Consider the following 21816-nt stretch of genomic DNA (forward strand, 5'->3'; position numbering starts at 1 on the left):
TATGTGGGTGTGCTTACATGTACTCAATTTTTTATGTGTGTTCTTTCATAATTATCTAGCAGCCCATTGATGAAGAGATTAGCTTCATGCGGTTTTAGCTTAGCCAATGTCTTTCCATCATGGGTTTAACATAATATCTTTATGCTATTTATATTGGCAGCCAGTCCACTAAGATAATCTGCAGACACATCATGTAGTTCCGCTCCATTCAAAGGAGCTGGGTGTTGGTGATTTTCATATTCTTTCCACAATGGCATGTATGCAGCATACTGTAATATAATGAAAATGAAGAAAAGGCAAGAAGGAGGTTTGATTAAGGCTACAATCGTATTCCCACTTACCTGGCAGGAAGCCCCATTGAACTCTTTGGGGCTTACTTCAGAGTAGACATGCACTGTAAATGTCTTGATGTATTAGTGTCTCATTACTGAATGAATGAAGGAAAGGAACAGCTGCTTCCTAGTATAAGGCTCTCAAATTTAATAATGGAAGATCAACATTGCAGCTTGTTGCTATGGAAGGGGAGAGAGTGAATTGTCATTTGGAATATGAGAAGGGGGGGATAATATTATTAGTGTTGTGCATTTACAAAGTAATCTTAAATATTAAATATGTTATCCTTTGCAACAACATTATCCTCCTATTGTGGCTGGATTCTGAAGCAAACGCAGCCTGTTGACCAACTTCTTTTATGATATATTCAGTGAAGTAAAGTGGGTGAACTCCAACTCCCATCAGCCCCAGTGAGTCTGGCCATTAGCTAGGGATGATGGGAGTAGGGATGGGGGAGATATTTGATTCAGGTAGCATGTAAAGCCGAATTTATCAAATTTGAGCTTTCTGAAACAATATGAAAACACAGGCATCCTTTGAAATTTGCAGTTAACTGAATTTTGTGGTGTAGTTTTCCAACCAACCAAGGTCAACCAAACAGTGGTCAAAACAGCATACGAAATGTGTTTATCAGGAGAAATTTGCACTAAAATGCAATTTAAAAAATCATGATGGGTTCTTCCTGGGGGGGGGGGTCACAAATTGCTGCAGAAATGCAGAGAACTGAATTTGAGAATGGAAAAATGAGCAAGTGTGAGAACTGAAAGTGACAGAATCATCCGCCTCATATGAGCATTCTAGTTCAGTAACATCTGGAGGGCCAAAGGTTTCCACACCTGATGTTGAGGAAGAAAACTAACCGATCTCATATTTCAAGGAACATGTTGACTTTACCTTTGTGTAGTAATGCAGGAGCGGGTTATTCCTTGCAGCCAGGTTATTCCTTGGTCCCTCATGGCAAGTATTTTGTCCTGGCACCTGCAGCACTTCTATCAGTATACCTCATATTTTACAAAAAAAAAAAAAAAAAAAAAAGGTTCTGCCTGCAGTTATGCAAGACAAGCACACCTGCTTTATATTTCTTTAGCTCCACTAGATGGCATATCTCCTTTCTCACCATCCATTTGTTATTCGCCAAATTGTGGAAGGGAAAGAAATAGCCTGGAGAGAGCAGAAAGTGAAAACCTACTCTCTGCTTCATTTTTGTAACATCAAAGCAAACCCCTTTCTATTCCTATGCTAAATCATCTTTCAGTGTCATGAGTAGTGGCTTATGGGTATGATTTACACATTAGTAAAATATTCGTATGGTCTGAAGGGAAACCAGAGTTTTATGTTAGAAACACCAAGAACGAGGCCAACACATACATAGCCAACTCCTGAATCCACAAAGGTGCTGTCTGCAGGAAATTTTAAAAACCTTAGAGATGATTTCCGCTAAGCAAGGAGCCAGGTGCCATTTAAACCAACATAAGAGAGAAAGTCATCAAAATTGGGCTGTGGTATATAGCCTTTGCCCCTGTTTCTTCCACCAAGGTCCATTCTATCATCCAATGCCAATCATAAGAAACCTTGCAACTGACCGTCTTTGCTCTGTTACTCATGAGAGGAGTAAGAAGCCTGTTTGTAAGTTCCTAGGTCAGTGTAGGTGGATTTGAGCTGTTTGTCCATCTGCCTTCATCCCTTCTATTCTTAATAAAGCTTTATTTAATTGGGTTGTTGGAGTCCAGAATGTGTGTTTGCTAAACTCAAGGATTTTTGTAATCTCCCATGTGCCCTAACTGCTGGGTGCATTCTACTTGGTATAAGATTTGGGGTGTTAGAGAAAAGGAAGCTATTCTGATCTCTGGGAGAGTTTAAGAGCTAAGTGCTGGCTTCACTCCCCAAGTGAACTAAGAGGGATCTGGCTGGAAAATGCAGGGTGTGTTGTCTCAGGATCCTTTCCCCCCTTTTTTTCTTGAGCATGCCAGGATCCTGCTCCTGCAAGTTTGAGAGACAGTGGTGTGGCAACTGTTACCAGATAGTCAATACACATCTGGCCTACTCTACAAGGCAGTTGTGCAAGGCCTCCTCCTTCCATCAAACACACCAGAACTAATGGTCCTGCTGTACAATCCTGTTGCATAACAGTTGCTTTTAAACCATCTAGTGCAAAAAAAAAAATCTGTGAGCAATGCAGCACAGCGTGCTTCATTCTTAAAGCTTATATCTGTAACGCTATGATCTAAGTAAATCATTGGAACTTATGCACCAACTTGCATAAGTTGTATGATGAGAATGATTGACATATGTGTGTGTAATTATATCTGTATTTAATGACTGGTGATTCTAACAATCAAGTGGGTGATTAGATGAAGTTGTAAGCTTATAAAGCAGCCTTGCAACTAAATTAAGAAAAGCTACCAGTTAGGAGGGGAAAATACTAGCCTGTCCACCCAGTCCCCACTCTTCTATGTTCATACTTGTATTGATGGATGGTTGTCTTGTTTTAAAAGAACTGACAGACAGCCGGTTGATGGGAGCAATATTTGACAGTGCTAATCTGTATTACATAGGATTAACCAGGCTGAGTAATTAACTTGCATAAGCCCTTTAGGGCATTTAGAACACCCAAGGCATTCTTTATATTGTGATGTAAGGAATACTGAAAGGCAGGCAGTATTCCTTGCATTACAATAATTCATTCATTTTAGAGGAATGAAAAGCAAGGATGAATATCCTGTAGTACAGTGATTCCCAATTAGCTAAAACAACAACACCTCAACAACTTTGCTAGTATCCGTATTTTTACTTCTAGAAATATGGCAACCCTACCTAATTGGGAACCACTACTCTAGAACAACAACAAACAACCTATATTGGTGCAAAAGACAGCAACATATGATCACAGATTAGCTAATTAAGATATCTCATTACCCAAACCAATCCGTTCTATTTAGTTTGCATTCCACTAGTGATCCTGCTCCTCTTCCCCTTCCAAACTTGCATATACCACCATTAAACCCCCAAGTACATGAATTGATTTCATGTAGAAGCAAACATATTGCAGTCCTATACACACTTACCCTGGGAATAAGTCCTGTTGACATACTGGGATTTACCTTTCAGCAAGTATGCGTAGAATTGCACTGCAGAACCTTTTATGTTTCTTCTGAACTTACATGCAAGTCAAAGACAGTTCTTACAAGCAGCAGGGAAGAGGCATTCAGGATGTCATAATGCTTGAATTTAGAAGTTAACTGTAAATTGTTTCAACTTCATTAATCCAACAAAATGAAACAACACCCCACCCCTGAGACACACTTGCCAATAAAGTCTGTCAATGATTGGCAACCAACTTTGCCAATAATGCCTACCTGATTACTTCCAATGTCCTACTCTAGGGGTGGAGAACCTCTGGTTCATGAACCAAATGAGGTCCTCAATACCTCTTCAACTGGCCCATGAGACTCTCTCCATGCCATGCTCCTCAATCTACTACTCCATGCTAGCCTTGGATTTCTTTTGACAGACTAGAAAGTGTCTTGTGGAGTGTGATAATGCTTTTTGCTTTCCTTGATGGAAAGATGGGTGAACAGAGGGGTCTCAAAACCTCCAGCTGCAGCATGAGTTGAATGTATCCTATCGTACAAATATAAACTGCATCCATTGCTCTGCTGATTTTTGCCTCTGGTCCCCGCCCCCCAATTATACCTATGAGGGAATGTGGCCCTGAGGCTGGAAAACATTCCCTACCCGTGTCCTACTCAAATGCTACTGCCAAACTCTGACCCTTGGGGAGAGCTGGTTGTGCCCAAGCTAATGTAATATTGACCACAAATTAGGGGATAAATGTTGAGGGGAAACTGACCAATGTAAAAGATTAACTGGACTTTCCTAGGAGCTGCCCACATAGGCATATCAAGTCCCACTAAGCCGTTCCAAGAAATACATTGTGCCAAATATAATGTAATTTTACTGCCCTGACAGAGAAATCCACATCTGGGGATTGGCCAATACTGCCATCTTATCAGGTGAACTCTCACCCACTGAACTTAGTTCCTTCAAGATAAGATTTGAATTGGGCACGTTTTTGTAACTATGCAAGTTTGCATGGACTTTGACTAATGATCTTTCTGCCCTTTGAGGCTGAACATGGTTACAGACTGAGTCTACAGAGCTTTTTTTCCTCTGACATCAAATGGGGTGGATTTTTTTGTTGCTGTTTTGTTTCATTCGCAGATCCTAGAGACTGCTTGCTGCCTGTTTACAGCAGACAGAGGATAGCCTGTAAGGTACAGAAGTGGGCAGGCAGAGACATGCACACTACTGGAGAAAATGTTATAGCGTTCTATCGGAAAAGATTTAAGCTGCATTCATTATACTAGTGCAGGGGTCAGCAAACTTTTTCAGCAAGGGGCCAGTCCACTATCCCTCAGACCTTTTGGGGGGGGGGGGCTGGACTATATTTTGAAAAAACAAAACAAAAAATGAATTCCTATGCCCCCAAAATAACCCCGAGATGCATTTTAAATAAAAACACACATTCTACTCATGTAAAAACGCCAGGCAGGCCCCCACAAATAACCCTGAGATGCATTTTAAATAAAAGCACACATTCTACTCATGTAAAAACACATTGGTCCCCGGACTGTTCCCTGGCCGGATTTAGAAGGCGATTGGGCCAGATCCGCCCCCCCCCCGTGTCTTAGTTTGCCTACCCATGTACTAGTGCTCTGAGCTAACAATGTTATAGGGATTCTGACAAAACATATAATCCACTTCTGTCAAAACAACCACTGCAATGCTTGTACATCCAGATCTGGCCCCTCTTTAGGAAATTCTCCTTTATGTTTTTTTGCTGACCGGTGTTCTTGGCAACCATTCACAAACACAGAGAAGAATGAAAATTCTGTACTGAATGTTCCAAACCAATCAAATTAAAGGATTCCTTGGTCTGACAATCTGGGGAAAGAGGCAGACAGCTGTTGCTTAAGAGTGCATGTGGACAGCTGTTTCTAATCTTATGGGTGAGAGTATTGCAGCATTTGTCTGAGAAAAAGGTATGGGTGTGTGTAATACACATCTGCAAAATACACATTCTGACTTCCATCCATTTCCACCTGCTGCAAGATTCAACCTGTCTTAAAAGTAAGCCAGCTCTACAAAATGTAGGCAGTTGTTTTTAACAGTTGCTTGTATGCCAAGTGAATCATCGTGGCTGTAATCCAAAGCTCTAATTCACAGTCCAGAATCCCTTTTTGGAAGGATGGGCTTGGGTATATCATAGTGTGAAGTACAAATTGTCTCTACCACCATTAAGGTGCCCCATATTTTTCTATACTATATCCCTGGCGTTTTTGCCAGTTGAAGACATATCAATATAGGCAAAGTATGGCATCCTTAAGAAAACCAACCAGTTTTAGGATAAAGGTAAAGGGACCCCTCACCATTAGGTCCAGTTGTGACCGACTCTGGGGTTGCGGCGCTCATCTCGCTTTATTGGCCAAGGGAGCCGGCGTACAGCTTCTAGGTCATGTGGCCAGCATGACTAAGCTGCTTCTGGCGAACCAGAGCAGCGCACGGAAACGCCGTTTACCTTCCCGCCGGAGCAGTACCTATTTATCTACTTGCACTCTGACATGCTTTCAAACTGCTAGGTGGGCAGGAGCAGGGACTAAGCAACAGGAGCTCACCCCGTCATGGGGATTCGAACTGCCAACCTTCTGATCAGCAAGCCCTAGGCTCTGTGGTTTAACCCACAGCGCCACCCGTGTTTTAGGATAGCTTGATCCGAAAATGGTCTGTTCAGAATGAAGTTCCATTCATTTCTATCCAGTCTTTTCAAGCCACAGGCATAGCTGGGATTGTAAGATGAAATGGCTACTACTGGTAATTCTGTGTTATTTAACTATAGTACCCACTCTTACATGGGTGTTCGGTTCCAAGGGTTCCGCTTATACATTAAAATCCTGTATATTTAAACCCTTGGAGTTGCTCCACAGCTAGTGGGGTGGGGGGAGAGAATCCCCAGTACCTCCAGAGTCTGTGTGCCTAGTGGGCCTTGCCCAGCAACAGAGAAGAGTTGTTCTATGACATGGGCGTTTTTCTGGTATAAAATAAAGAGCACACAAAGCTTAAAAGAAATTAAATAAGAAACTTGTTCTTCTGCAAACAATACACTGGGTAGTGCCGTAAACATATAACAGTTAAAATAATTGCACAGTTAACCACAGAGTAATGATCTCCATTTGGTAACGGCACCATGTTAGAGTCAAGAAAACAATATTGTTTGAGCATGAGGTATAGAAACATTGACATATTCAAACACAACCTTTATTACTTTGTTTCAGCAATGCTCTGTAAGCTGTGCTATATTAGCATATTCAGTAACTCCAGAAGTGTCAAGCTGTTTTAGGCAGAAATCCTAACCCCACCCAATAGGCATGGGAATAAGTCCCATTGAATGTAGAGGGACTTCCTTCTGAGTGATCTGTTTTAGGATTGCAATATGAGTGAAGATAAGAAGGGATAGTCTGTGAAGCGCATGTAGTGTTGTGCACTGTTTCAGTTTTTTACTCCGAAATAATGAAAGTATTTTAATATTTATGCTTTAAACAAAGGACCGAAGGTGGCAAGTGTTGATTTTGAAAGCCGCTAGCGCTGAATGGTTACTTGTTGGCTTCATCAGTGTAAAAGTTAAAAGGCATGATTATTGATATTTCATTTTTCACTTAGGGGACTGTCTATCTTTAGAGTTATGTTGGCATGTAATGCCAGTGCTATGGTCTTAAGGCCCATAATATAGCAACCTTGGTGGAGCTAATCAGATCTGCATATGGAAACCCTTACACATATCACATTTAACTCTATTGGAGAAAGGTGCCTGATATTGCCATGAAATAAACGAAGACTCCAGATGGATTTGGTGCTTTTCCAAGAAAGGAAAGTGGTACCTCAGGTTACATATGCTTCAGGTTACATACCCTTCAGGTTACATACTCCGCTAACCCAGAAATAGTGCTTCAGGTTAAGAACTTTGCTTCAGGTTGAGGACAGAAATCGTGCTCTGGCAGCGTGGCAGCAGCAGGAGGCCCCATTAGCTAAAGTGGTGCTTCAAGTTAAGAACAGTTTCAGGTTAAGAATGGACCTCCGGAACGAATTAAGTTCTTAACCCGAGGTACCACTGTACACTCAGCTTTTGTCTTTCTCACTAGCAGCCAGGTGAGTGAGGGGGTCCACCCATTTGCTCTCTGGCTCAGAGCCACTTCTTTTGTTATACTAATGACCGTCCTCAGGACCATTTACTCACAAAGAAACTAGCCTGACTAGTTCAGTAATGAAATTCTCCGTTACATTTTAAACCTTGCTGGATCCAGGACCCCAGGAATGAGAAGGGATTCGGGCATCATACAGATTGACACCCTGCCCACAAAAAACTCCCAACAATATGTTCTTGCCCCGAAGATCTTATAGCTGAATTTCTATGAACCTGTAATGGAGAAATTGCAGCTATCATAACTATAGAATGACTTTTCACTGATTTGGCTAGTGGAATTCTGTTCAAATTGCAACATACCACCTTACCTTAACCACGTCTCTTATTACTTGGTTCTAACATGACACAAGTGCTATATTTGACTACACACAAGTACACACAAAGTTTTTCCACCATTGTGGTTCTGTGATTGCAAAACTCTTTTCTGTTTTTAGGCCCTGTCATAACCTGCCTTGTACAAATATTTTCTTAATGGTAGGATATGAATAAGTAGAATAAATGTGTACCAGCTCTTCTTTCTAAAAATGATATCTAGCTCACCAGCTACTAAATAGTAATCATATTTGCAAGTGAAAGCTGCTAAAATGTCACTCCCCCTCCTCCCAGTCTATTCTACTCTTGCTGGGGTACTGCTCCCATCATATGCAACCATTGGCCATGCTGATTAGTGCTGATGGGAGCTGAGTTCAACAACTTCTAGAGGGCAAAAGGTTCCCCACCGCTGGTGTTGTCCAACACTAGCCATTTACCTAGTTAATCTGAGAATCTAGGGAATGGAGGGTAAAATTATAAATAGTATAATAAGCTATTTGTTTTTTCCTCCTGACCACACTTCACTTATTGTTGACATTTGAGTCTTCAAAAGGCAACTTGCAAAACAGGTCTCACCATGCTTCAAAGGGCTGTTTCTGGGGTTTGTGCCATCCATTCAGGTGGAAAATTACTGTCGTGCTGTTGGAGTTAAGGCCTTACAGTGTGAGAGAGAGACTTTTGGATATTATTTGCAAACAGATGGGCAAGAAAAAAAGATGGTTGTTGGAAATCTTGGAAGCCAAGACTCAAGTTTGGGGCAAGTACTCTTTGGTGAGAGAACCCCAGCAGAGATTTAACATTGCAAAACATGCAGTATAGAAAAGCATAGAAATATAGGATGTAAAACCTTAAAATTGACCCCATTCCAGTGAACTTCCATATCCCCAGACCACACATTTAATAAGTTATAAAATGGTTTACTTACAAAACCCTTCAAATGTCAGATTCAGGTGCTTTTCCATATAGGAGTCTGAATAAGTTGCACAGGCAGTAAAATGTAGCTTAGTTACAAAATGGTACAAGTTTCTAAACTATTGGTAGGAAAATTTTAGTTTCAGACTCCATTCTTGTCTGAAACAAAAAAGGCTGACATAATGTTTCATGAACAGTTCATCAAAGGCATTAAGTGCAATCCTAAATTGGCAGGCATTGGGGGAGGAAGAATAAGGAGGAGTGAGGTTAGAGAGAAATTAAGTGTGAAGCAAAGCAAGATAAAACCTACGGTGATAATTACATAAAAGCAAAATAGTTATAGTGACAATTGACACAATAATTGTTGGTGATAATGCAAACATTACACTTTATGAATCTGGTGAGAGAAAGTGGGGGGGGGCAAACTCGACAACCACTTCTTAAGTCACCTCCAGACTGTCATTATTTTGTAGGAGGGATTAGAACATACCCATTGAAGCAAATAAAGTGGATTAAAGTACTCCATTGCCCAACCCATTAAAAAACAACTTTCTACAGTTAGGAAAGAAATGGGGCAATGCAGTGAAAAATGCAGAAAAACACATAATGAACAAGAGAACATATAAGCATCAGGCAAGCAAAAACAAGGATGAATGCTCATTGCTGTAAAGGTAAAAAAGGTAAAGGACCCCTGGACGGTTAAGTCCAGTCAAAGGCGCTCATCTTGCTTTCAGGCTGAGGGAGCCAGCCTTTGTCCACAGATAGCTTTCCGGATCATGTGGCCACCATGACTAAACCACTTCTGATGCAACAGAACACCGTGATGGAAGTCGGAGCACATGGAAACACTGTTTACCTTCCCGCCACAGCAGTACCTATTTATCTACTTGCACTGGTGTGCTTTCAAACTGCTAGGTTGGCAGGAGCTGGGATGGAGCAATGGGAGCTCACTCCGTCATGGGAATTCAAACTGCTGACCTCGTGATCGGCAAGCCCAAGAGGCTCAGTGGTTTAGACTACAGCACCACCCATGTATAACCTCTCAGCAAACAAATCTGTACAAATGCTAAGTAAAGGGTAGATATAGCTTAACCTCCAAATAAATTTTGTGCTAGCCAACTAGGATGAATGTTCAAATAAACAGGTTGTCTAGAGGAGAGCCATTAAATGTTAAATAGCAGTTCTTATAATGACCAGCTGAAGTTGAACAGTTAGAGACAGAAGCTAGTTCTTTCAGCAGATGCTTCCCATCTCTTTCACTGCCACAACTTAGTTTTATAATAAGAAAAATAGCCCATGGGTGGTAGCGGGAGGTAAATCTCTCTCTCTCTGTTCCACGTGAATTTCCAAGTCTGATTTCAACCTCTGCCCCCCTCTGGGAGAACATTCATACAGCTGAGCATGATGTGCACTTTGGCCCTTAGATTACCAAGTTAAAGTGCAAGTGCAATTTCATTTGGAATATGTCCCTGAGATACAAAAAGTTGGACAAAGGTTTCTAACAGAGTAAAGTTCAAGTGTGTTCAGCTCCATCCTGCTGGCTCAGTTTTTAACGCTGAGATCAATGTCCAGCTTAGAGTACACAGGGCATTTCCTCCCTCACCGATAGTTTGGTTATTGATAGATAATCAAGGCTTTGGCCACAAAGAGGAAGGGTGGATGGAAGGGAGGGAGGGAGAAAAGCTTAGTCTCTTTCACCCATGCACTGTTAATCCTCCATATTTAGATATCTTGGCAATTCCCTTATGGTAGGAAAAGTACCGATAATCAGAAACTTGAAGAAATAGACATTGATAGACGTGTATGCCTTTCTGCTATCACCAATTTGGCAGTGACCTAGACATTTACAATGGCACCTCCTCCTCTCTGCTGGGTCAGGTCATGGGAGAATCTCTTGACAAGATGCCCTTCAGACTCTTCTGTTGTATCAGTGCTGAGTTCACCCATCATTTGAACCAGCAGTTTTGGGGTGGCTTAATAACTGTACATATATAACCACAAAACTAGGTAAAAGTCTACCAGTCTGATAAGTACAGTAGGTTGTGCTTAGATGGGAGAAAGGTCTTGCTGTATTTCATACCCTCCTGACCATTCCAGATCTGCCCATCCTCCATTTCAATTTCCTGCCTTGCATCCCTGCTGGTTCTTCACTTGTTATTGTTGAGCTCAAGCAAGGGACAGGTAAGGTAAAGGTAAAGGGACCCCTGACCGTTGGGTCCAGTCGTGACTGACTCTGGAGTTGCGGTGCTCATCTCGCTTTACTGGCCGAGGGAGCCGGCGTACAGCTTCCAGGTCATGTGGCCAGCATGACTATGCCACTTCTGGCGAACCAGAGCAGCGCACGGAAACGCCGTTTACCTTCCCACCGGAGTGGTACCTATTGATCTACTTGCACTTTGACATGCTTTTGAACTGCTAGGTTGGCAGGAGCAGGGACCGAGCAACGGGAGCTCACCCCGTCACAGGGATTCAAACCGCTGACCTTCTGATCAGCAAGTCCTAGGCTCTGTGATTTAACCCACAGCACCACCCGCGTCCCAGTAAGGGACAGGTAACTGAGTACAATAGAAGTGAAGAAATGGTCTTCTTGTAACTTAGTTATCTGCTCTGAACTCAGGCAAGAGGCTGATGAACTTAAACCAACATTCTTCTCACACCAGGTTGGAGACCTTGTGAGACTTGTCACACATTTAAAAGATTAGGATAGTTGATGCTCACACTGGTATCTTGTTCCAGGAAGCTGCCCATCATTGTAACACATATTCATGTAGACTAGTAAAACATTTCTGGTTAACCCCAAAAAGGGATGATCTCATGATTCTTGTGGTTTAGAAGCTGCCCCAAGCATTTTATTTGCACCAAATCAGGCACAGATTTTAGACCAGTCATTGTGAGGAAGGAAAGTGAGCATGAACAGTAGAGTTAACTATCATAAACAATGTAGAGTTTTGTGCCCCATAAAAGACTTGTTTTATTTTTTATAAATGTGTGGAAATTGTTTCTGTTCCCAGAATTTGAAACTATGGTGGCCAAGTGTGTGTGTATCTGTATGGAGGAGAAAGTAATTTCCCCTTACATGTTTATCATAATTAGCTTATCTGAATGAATGGAGTTGACAATACAGGCTAATATTGGACACAAACTGTTCACCTTAAAGCTTGAAAAGATTAATAATTATCCACTGCAATTTTTCTTAAATACTGGTTATTATTTCAATAATTGTATTTATATTCCGTCCTTCTGTCAAGGGGCTAATGATGGCATACATCCTCCCCCAGGTCCCCCAATTTTATCTATGCAACAACTCTCTGAGCTAGTAGAGAGTGACTGGCCCACAGTCACTCAGTGAGCTTCACAGTGGTGTGATGACTTGAATCTGGGTCTTCCCAGTCCTAGACCAACATTCTGAACATTATGCGGCACCACACTTTTCGGTCTTATATTTTGTCTCTTTAGCTCACTGCTAGCATTCTCCTGTTTCTAATGCTCAGTAGCCATTTGCAATGGCACATCCTCCTCTTTCTACTGGGTCAGGTCATCAGAGAAACCTTTACCAGCCTCTTGGGGACTTGTCCTTTGTAACTGGGGCCATGTAAATAAACCATTGACAAAGGGGCAATGATGATTAATAGTTGCCTCAACCAGCAGATTGGCCGCTAAGACTTACTTGACCTGCTGACTTTTATCTTGTCTGCTCATTCTACAGCTATCTGTTGACTTTACCCTGTCTGCTGATCTTACCTTGGCTGTTACAAATTAACAGCCTTTTGGGCCGCTGCTCCCTCCACAGTCTCTACCTTGCCCCACGCTTCCCTTTACCCCCACTTCAACTGGCCACCTCTTTAAAGAGACAGTAGGAAGGGCTTCTAAAATTAGATGGGAGAACAGAAGCAGCTCAGTTCCAGTGACTCCTGGTCAAGACCAAGGTGCCCTCTAAGGCGGTCAAGGGGACATTCTGCACCTCATGGATCACATGTTGTTTCTCAGGTGCAAAGCTCTGGCCATTGGCTCCCTACAGTGAATGGTCATTGTTATCAACAATTCATGGTTGCATGCATTAGAATTATTCTTGCAAAAGGCACAAATCTCTTAAATTCAAGGGGGGTGATTGCTATTCTAGGTGTTATGAGGTAATTTAACCATGCATTGATGCACTGAATGCATTATGTTGTTGCAACCCATTCTGGGGTCTATGACAAAGAGTGAGATGTTATTATTATTATTATCATCATAAATGTTCTTAAGTTAACTGTACATGTTTGTTTTATAGTTACATTGCTATAATATGATTAGTGATATAACAAACACGTGCACTTACTTAAGTTGCTACTAACTGAATTGCTCACCCACGTTTCATCCCAAGGTCCCAGGATGGGTTATAGCAATATAAATATACAATACGAAAATCAGTAAAAAGTTCTAAAGAGCTGAATAAGATCAGGGGCCCATCTTGTCTGGCAGCTTGTTTTCATGGTAGCCAGATTTCTATGGGGAGCCCCTCAAGGAGGACATGGTGATGCCTCTGACAATGGAATTTGTCTAAACCCCATTTAAAACCATCCAAGTTTACTTAACAGGCATAATGAAAGGAAGTCAGAAGAGGATGCAGGCCATTAGAAGGAAACTCCTATAAATCCCTGGAAATCTGCAAAATCAGTATCAATAGCCAAGAGGGGAAGTGCTCCTGAGCTTGGGTCCCGCTTGCAGGCATCTGGTGGCCATTATGAGAACAGGTAAAAGGTAAAGGTAAAGGTACCCCTGCCCGTACGGGCCAGTCTTGACAGACTCTGGGGTTGTGCGCCCATCTCACTTAAGAGGCCAGGGGCCAGCGCTGTCCGCAGACACTTCCGGGTCACGTGGCCAGCGTGACAAGCTGCATCTGGAGAGCCAGCGCAGCACACGGAAACGCCGTTTACCTTCCCGCTGGTAAGAACAGGACACTGGACTAAATGGGCCATTGGCTTGATCCAGTAGGTTTTTCTTATGTTCTTAACCATTAAAAGTGGCTCCATGCTTTATGTGAGTTGTTTGTCAAAGGTACAATGGTACTACCAATGCTTAAACTGCCAGGTACATGCTCTTAAATGCTCATGTGCTTGGGATGGAGGGTTTAGCACAACCAGGGCTCTCAGCCCCACGTCAGCTGACACTTATGGGTGTGCACCTGTTGCTCACACGTTGTACATTTGCCCCAGAAAACTCATGTAATATAGCAAACATGATTGATGTGTGGAGCTTCTCATAGTGAGCAGATTAGAGACTCAGACAACAGCTGCTTCCTGTACAGCTTTGCTCAGGACTTTAGCACTAAACTGAAAGCGTGGGGGAAAGACCTTAGAAAAGAGAAAGGATGTTGTGGATGGCAGTCAGTGCAACATCCTCCATTGTAGATTGTGGTGCCTACATTGTCCTTCTCCTCCGCACTGCTGTATGAAGTAGCAGAGTGTTGTGGGGATCACATTTGCCACACCTATATAGCAATTCTGTGTTACATCAGTAGGAAATAATCACCTGCCCTAAGGCTAACATCCCTGGTACACTCACCAGGAATCAGAGCATGTTCAAAGGTACAGAGCTCATTGCCAAGTGCAGATAAGTGAATCAAAAGGGTGTTGTAATCTCCATTTTAAATCAATGGCGTGAACCGCTATGTAAACATATGCAAGATTGTGTTGCCTTCTTCCTGATGCAGTTAGTAGCAACCATACTTGCTATAATATGCATAGCTGTCAACCTTCCCTTTTTTTGCGGGATATTCCCTTATTCCAGCGCCGTCTCCCGCTGCTATCCCGGATTGTTAGATATCCCATAGACTGTCCCCGGGACAGGTGAGGCTGCTGATCCCTTATTTTCAAATCTGAAAGTTGACAGCTATGATAATATTAAACATCTTAAATAAATGTCAAGTGTGAGGGGAAACCCCCCCCCCAATTTAAAATGGATTCCTTCCTTCAAATAAGCAAAAACGCTGAAGCCGAGTTTCCTGTGCTCCATTCATGGTTTTCCTGCAGTCTCTATAGTGGTTGAGAAAGAACATGTGGGGATTACATCGTTATGTAATAAATAATAACTTGCTTAGATGGTAGAATTAAATGGCAGGAGTCGATCAGGCAAGCCTCATTGATCCGTATGATAAACTACACACGAACCATTAATTGTATTTATTCCATTTCCTACCGGCCTTTCACCGCGAGGTGCCGGGAAGGGTTGCAACGATGTAGAATAACAGCATTAAAATCAATTAGCAATCAGAAGAATAGGGTGATTTCTCCCTCCCTCTCTCTCTTCCCGTATACATATCAGGCTGCAATCCTGTGTGCATGATATACTTAGGTGCAAGCGCCCCCGAATATTTTCTGACTGGAACATGCACGACACGACTTGTATCATCACATTGGATCAGGAGCAACACATGACGATGACGAAAGTAACGCTGCTGCTGCTACTACTACTAATGCAAGAGCCGATAAGCCCACGAGAGTGTCGTGTTTATTTGCAATGCAAAGACAAGATATATATAATATTGCACTTGGAGCCTACTTTCCCCCAGCAGCAGCTGTTAATGGGTCTCTTGTGTCATTCACCAGCGGCTCCCGTAACCCCAGGCCCGGCGGTGACCGATAGTAACCCTTCGCGCAGCTCCCTCGCGCAACCCTCCTCGCAGACACAGCCGTTTTAGAACGCGGCAGCGCCAGCCCCTCGCGCGCCACCCCTCGCCAGCCAATGAGGATCCTCCGCCGAGGCATATGGAATGAGGATGCTCCTCGGCGGCGGTGGCGATTGTGAGGTGCGCCAGCTCGGAGCGGAAGGAAGGGAGGGAGGGGTCGGCGAGCGAGAGAGAGAGAAAGGAGGCGGTGGCGGGGCAGCTCTGCGGCCTGGGCGCCGCTCATTGGCTCCGAGGGGGTTGGGCCCGCCCCCCGAAGCTGGAGCTACACAGCGCGGCCGGCCGAGGCGACCCTCGGCACACGCGCAGATCCCTTCGCCGGCTTCCCCCTGCTCCGGCCGCGGCGGTGAGTCAGGGCTGGGGAGCCGGTGGGCGAGGGCGAGCCCAGCTTAGCGGGCCTGCGGGTCAGAGGCGGCGGCGGCGAGGCAGGAGGGTCTCAGGCGGCGGGAGCCTCTTAGGCGCTGGCTGACGAACAGGGTCTCCTCTCAAGTGGAGGGAAGCGAGGGATCGGGGCCCACAGCCTAGGGACGGGGAGGCGGCCACGGGCCCGGAGGTGCACGTGGGGAAAGGGCCGGGGGTGGGGGCTTCGCGGCGGCGCTAGGCCTGCTGGCTTCGGGACCACCCGATTTCATTCCGATTAAATCCCGAGTAACTTCACACCGAGGTTACACGTCGGCACTTTCGCTTTTTATTTTTAATTCTTTTGCTCGGTTGAGGCCCGCGGAGGTGGCAGCTGCGTGCACGCTTTCCCCCTGCGAGGGTTTTGCTTCCGGGCAGACGTGCCCGGGGTTGCGCCGCGGCATGTACTTACTAGGACGTCCCGCCTTCCAGGCACGTCTCTGCCGTGCCCCGGTTGGGTGTGCAAAGTCGTGCGCGGGGCGCCGGAAAGGCAGCGGCTTTTTCACACGTGCAGATCCGTCGCCTAGAACAAGAGTCCGCTGACAAATAAGCAGGCGGTGAGCTTGTGTCCGCAGAGTCGTCCTATGCAGGAGGCTCCCTTGTGGTCAGTGGGACTTAGACCCCAATATGATTTAGGTTTAAAGGTAAAGGGACCCCTGACCATTTAGGTTTACGGTTGCCTTAAAAATACCTTTCTTATACTCTCAGCTAGGAGGGAAAAATCAAGAGTAGTAGAGCCTACGCTACTGTAAACAATACTGGGGTGCATGTGCACACACAGCTCTGAGGGCTCTGTCACTTCGTGCCAGCTAGAATTACAGTGCTAATTCTCTGCTTGTGTAAAGATAGTGGAATGGCTAGGACGCCACTTCTCTTTTAGTATGTTAGGAAGCTCTTCCAAATGCACATATAACAACAATATGATACTGGTTGGTGTACAGAAAATGTATAAACAAGCATGGAAAGAGTAGGGAAAACCCACTTTTACACTGCTTTTCCTTTTGCCATTTACAAAAGGATAATAAGGCTGTAATCCTAACCCCTCTTAATTTGGGGTACACATAAATGAATTCAATAGGACTTGCTTCTCAGTAGACATGGTTAGCGTTGTTCTGTCATTGGGTTAGGTTAGGTGGACCGCCCCCCCCCCATGTATATGAAGACAACTTTCACTCAAATCCTGTTCCAAATATGCATGTTCATTGATACACATTGCTGGGGTGCATAACATGTTGCCAAGAAATGCAAATGAGGCTGCAACCTGGCAGCCATTCATATTAAGCATGTTCTGGGTGTTTAGGGAAGCTGAAAACTGAAGTTGTTGTGGATTGCTTCGGCTTGTTACCAGTGAAGTTGGTAGGGACTGGCTAGTGTTACTACAAGATTCTGATCTCTCACAGATGTGTCATCTCTGTTGGGTTGCAACAACCTCTCATGGAGACATCTCCTGGTTTTTGTTTCCCTTTCTGATTCTAAAGAGCAGGGAAAGATATACAATAGTTTTAGTGTGGAGGATGAAAAATGTAGCCTCCCAGTCAGACATAGTTGGCTGCAGCTTAAAACATTGCTTATAAACTGATTCTGAAAAGTTGATAATGAGAAATTGAAATGAGCATTGTAACTAGAGGATCACAGCTAACATGATTGTATTCATACTGGCTGATGAGGTATGCATTGAGTTTGTATCAACAGTGTAGAGCAGAGGCCAACCTGTAATGTTGCACTTCTGACATGATCCTAGATTCTTTCATCAGAGTTGGAGAGGTAGTTCTTTGTTTTGAAGATGCTAATTGATTGAACTACACTGATACATGATTAATCATTAAGCTACATTGAAATCTTACTAGGGTTAATTAAATATCAACTGTTACGGTAAGCCTGCAACTTGCACCCATTTAATTTGTGTGTATTCAGCTTTATGCATGTGGCAAAACATTAAAAAATAAAATTAAAAAGGGGCAGGGTTCTGGGGAAAATGACTTTGGTAATTCCACCTACCATTGAACACAGTGGGTTTTGACTATGCATGATTTTGGCTTTAAGCACAATCCCCAGAACTAACTCTCACACAAGTTGAGGGTCTACTGTATTGGTAAAACATAAGTACAGGATGTGCCTTCAATAAATTCCTGCAATTTTTCCATGTAAGCCATATTTCTGGCTAGTTTTTTTTCCTCATTTTCATTTCAGGTCATAATTATGGCATTTTGAATAATTCAAGCCTTTTGTTTACTCACTGGATCCTGTAGATAGGTAATTGCAGTTACTAATTTCCAATGGGCAAAAGTAGGGCTCTTAAAATCATGAGATTTCATGACATAACTGATAGGCTTTGATTAGGTTGTTTCTTTGATACACTATAGCTGACTATTCATTGTCAAGCTACCTCTCCATTATACGGGAGATAAGACATATTTATATTAAAAGAAAATATTTGTGTAAAGAAAAATAAACAGACAGACCATGTAGCATAGTTCAGTGGTAATGCTATTACTTTCTCTTTTTCTGGATTGCCAGAACCAGGGATGCCAACAGGATTTTCTTGGCCTAGTACACTATATGTAGCTTGTACTTTGTCCCTCACTCACCAAGGGTTATGAAGAAAGACATGAACCTTTTACATAGCTATACCCATTTTAGCATTTATATCAGCAGCAACTTTCCGCCTGGAGAATTTCTTTATCCCCTCATAAGTGTGGAAACTGTCTCCATGTTGCTACTACAGTTGTATCTCAGTTTACGAACTTAATCCGTTCCGGAATTCCGTTCTTAACCCAAAACCGTTCTTGAACCGAGGCATGGTTTCCCTAATGAGGCCTCCCGTCACTGGTGCCCTTCCACCATTTGGCTTCCGTTCTTAGACTGAGTTTGCAAACCAGGACACTATTTCTGGTTTTGCGGAGTTCGTAAACTGAATAGTTCGTAAACAGGGCTGTTCTTAAACCGAGGTACCACTGTATAACCAATAAACACCTCCCAGCTGCATTTACCTAACCCCCACCCCCTCAACATGTCAGGGTTGGGGTACACTTCAGAGCTGTTACTCTATTCCCTCTGCCCCCCAAATGGATATACTAATAATGATATAATTTTCATTGCAGGGAATTAAAATGTCCGTACACTCAATGATTGTTTTGCAAGTATTTAAACCGGAATGCAAGAGTATAAAGTCCTTGTTTCTACCTTCTGCCTTGCAGTAGCAGTTGTTTTTACTGGGCAGCAATCACAACTCTACAAGAAAAGGGGGGGGGACAGCTTCAGAATGAACCATGCATTCTCTTCTGTTATCTGAATCCGGGGGGGCGGGGGGGAACCACACACACCTGAAGGAAGACCCAAAGTCAGCTTCACAATGAACCAGGGTCTTCCTGGTTTTGAGGGTCTTCCCTGGTGGATGTGTGACTCTAATATTTTTCTCTAGCACTTGTCTGTCACATCAGTTGTTTCAAAAATTGGCTAGAAGCACTGAAAAGCAGGAATAGGCTGATGGCTCACAATGCAGACATGGCTCTGCATGTCTTGCTTCATAACTCTTGGTTTGCAAAGGCTAAAGACTTGTTTTTTTATTTTATTTTAAAATGAAAGTTCAGAGTCCAAACTCTGCTGGCTTTGGGCCCAGTTTAGCAGTACTCTCCTCCTGCTGGGCCTGGAGAGGGAATTATACAAAACTGCCTCAATCTTGCTCTTCTGGTGGCACACTAACGTTTCTATTACACAGGTGATTTTTTTTTGTGATCAGTGGTTGTGTCATGTTTTGGCAGTGTTCCGCAAGTATATTGAGGTGTACCAAGAGTGTTATCTGTTGTTGAAGTAAATGTAATAATAGAGATAAGTGTAGGCAACGGTGCCCTACAGCATGTGTCTGGATGAGTAGGAAAGGGCATTCACCATAAATGTATGAATGGTATGTGGAAATTTCTAAAGGTTCAGAGCAGTACATTAAACAGCAAGGGTTATTAGTATGACAAAAAGAGACACGGGTGGCACTGTGGTCTAACCCACTGAGCCTCTTGGGCTTGCTGATTGCAAGGTTCGCCGTTTGAATCTGCATGGTGGTATGAGCTCCTGTTGCTCTGTCCCAGCTTCTGCCAACCTAGCAGTTCAAAAGCACACCAGTGCAATTAGATAAATAGGTACCGCTGCAGCAGGAAGGTAAACAGCATTTCCATGCGCTCTGGCTTCTGTCATGGTGTCCCGTTGCACCAGAAGTGGTTTAGTCATGCTGGCCACTTGACCTGGAAAGCTGTCAGTGGACAAACGCCGGCTCCCTCAGCCTGAATGGAGATGAGCGCCGCAACCCCATAGTTGACTTTGACTGGACTTAACCGTCCAGGGATCCTTTACTTTTATCTTTTTTTTACTAGTAGTGGGTAGGCACTTTCTTCTTTATAGGAGTTCACACCAGAGATGATGAAACATACAAAGCTATCTTTTTTCAGAATAAAATTGCATACTATGGGAGGCAAACTGAGTTTCTTAAATTTGTAGGTGCTATACCACAGAACTATTACCCATATAGGGTGGTGTAATATGGTGTTTATTTCTCTGCTATCACCTGCATGTGGGCACGTTTCATCATGGAAATGCTTTTCTATGTATACCACAAATTGCTTATCCCAGTGCTATGTCTGCTGCAACATGTTCATAATGGTACCACAATTTATGCATGGGGCCTGTCCTTCAGTTTAACCCAGTAGGAAAAGCTTTGATGGTGGAAATGTTTTGTGAGCATATTGCAAAGGCTTCATTAATAAGGGCAATTGCTTATAACAAATGTTTAAAACATCATTATCTTGTTTGTGAAGGAACCCCAGTGTGTTTTGCGGAATTTGGGAAATATTTGTTGGCACATATTGGCTTGGTTAAGATGTAACATTAAACTATGGTTTACCAGTATGTGTTTGAATCTTGTCTGATACCCATCTGGTAGGGCCACAATGAGATTAAAAGTGTCAATTAATAGCAGTCTGGTGTTGTACCTGCAGCCTGAACTGTGATTAAATCTGGGTTATTGAAACAAACAAAAAACTATGGTTAAAAATCACTTTGTCTAGGTTTGGGCATAATGATAAACCATAATTAGTTTAAAAACAGAAGTGAAAACTTCCGATCTTGTCGCTGCAGAAAAGAGAAGGGGGCAGTGCATGACCCTGACCCTCTTGCTCATATAATGATAAACCATGGTTTACTATTATCTTAATATAGTCATTAATGTCGTGTGGAACTCTAGTCAGACCTGCCAGCCTTCACTGTGGCCTCACATGACTTTTAGAGGTACCTTGTAGCTCTTTGGCTGTTCTCTGTAGGAGGAGACCATTTGTGTGAGCCAGGTACTGTGCAAGAAACCTTAGCCCAGGCATAGACAAACTCTGCTCTCCAGATGTTTTGGGACTACAACTCCCATCACCCCTGACCACTGGTTCTGTTAGCTAGGGAAGATGGGAGTTGTAGTCCCAAAAGATATGGAGGGCCGAGTTTGCCTATACCTGCCTTAGTCCCTATTTCTGCTTTCCTTATTGAAGAAGCTACTAAGGCTTCCTAGAACCACCAAGGTTCTACTGGTGTATAAGACAATATATGTTTTGCTAGGATTTACCATGGCAAACATGGATTTTTTGCTTTGCAATGTGTGAATTTACTCTACTTCTCATGTGTGAAAGAATGTAGAGTGCACGGAATGCATATTTAAACAGTACAGTGGAACCTTGTGTTACGTACCGTGAACACTTCAGGTTACGAGCTCTGCTAACCTGGAAGTAGATGCTCCTGGTTGCAAACTTTCCCCCAGGATGCGAGCAGAAGTAATGCACCAGCAGCGCAGCAGCAGCACAAGGCACCATTAGTGAAAGTGCTCCTTGGGTTATGAACGGTTTCAGCTTAAGAACAGACCTCCAGAACGAATTAAATTCGTAACCAGAGGTACCACTGTAAAAGGTTT

At 43.3% G+C, this 21816-nt stretch overlaps 1 protein-coding gene across 4 annotated transcripts in view; it reads left to right on the forward strand.

The window, feature by feature from the left end:
- Positions 1–15659: 15659 nt before the first annotated feature.
- ACSL3 (acyl-CoA synthetase long chain family member 3) overlaps positions 15660–21816 on the forward strand; it is a 58180-nt gene continuing 52023 nt past the window's right edge. For all 4 annotated transcript variants that reach the window (XM_079975882.1, XM_079975877.1, XM_079975879.1 and 1 more), the window contains exon 1: positions 15660–15825. The gene's annotated coding sequence lies outside the window, so the exon portion shown is untranslated. The remainder of the gene's footprint in view (positions 15826–21816) is intronic.

This window comes from Podarcis cretensis (assembly GCF_951804945.1).
Source record: "Podarcis cretensis genome assembly, chromosome: 5".
NCBI classification, from domain to species: Eukaryota; Metazoa; Chordata; class Lepidosauria; order Squamata; family Lacertidae; genus Podarcis; species Podarcis cretensis.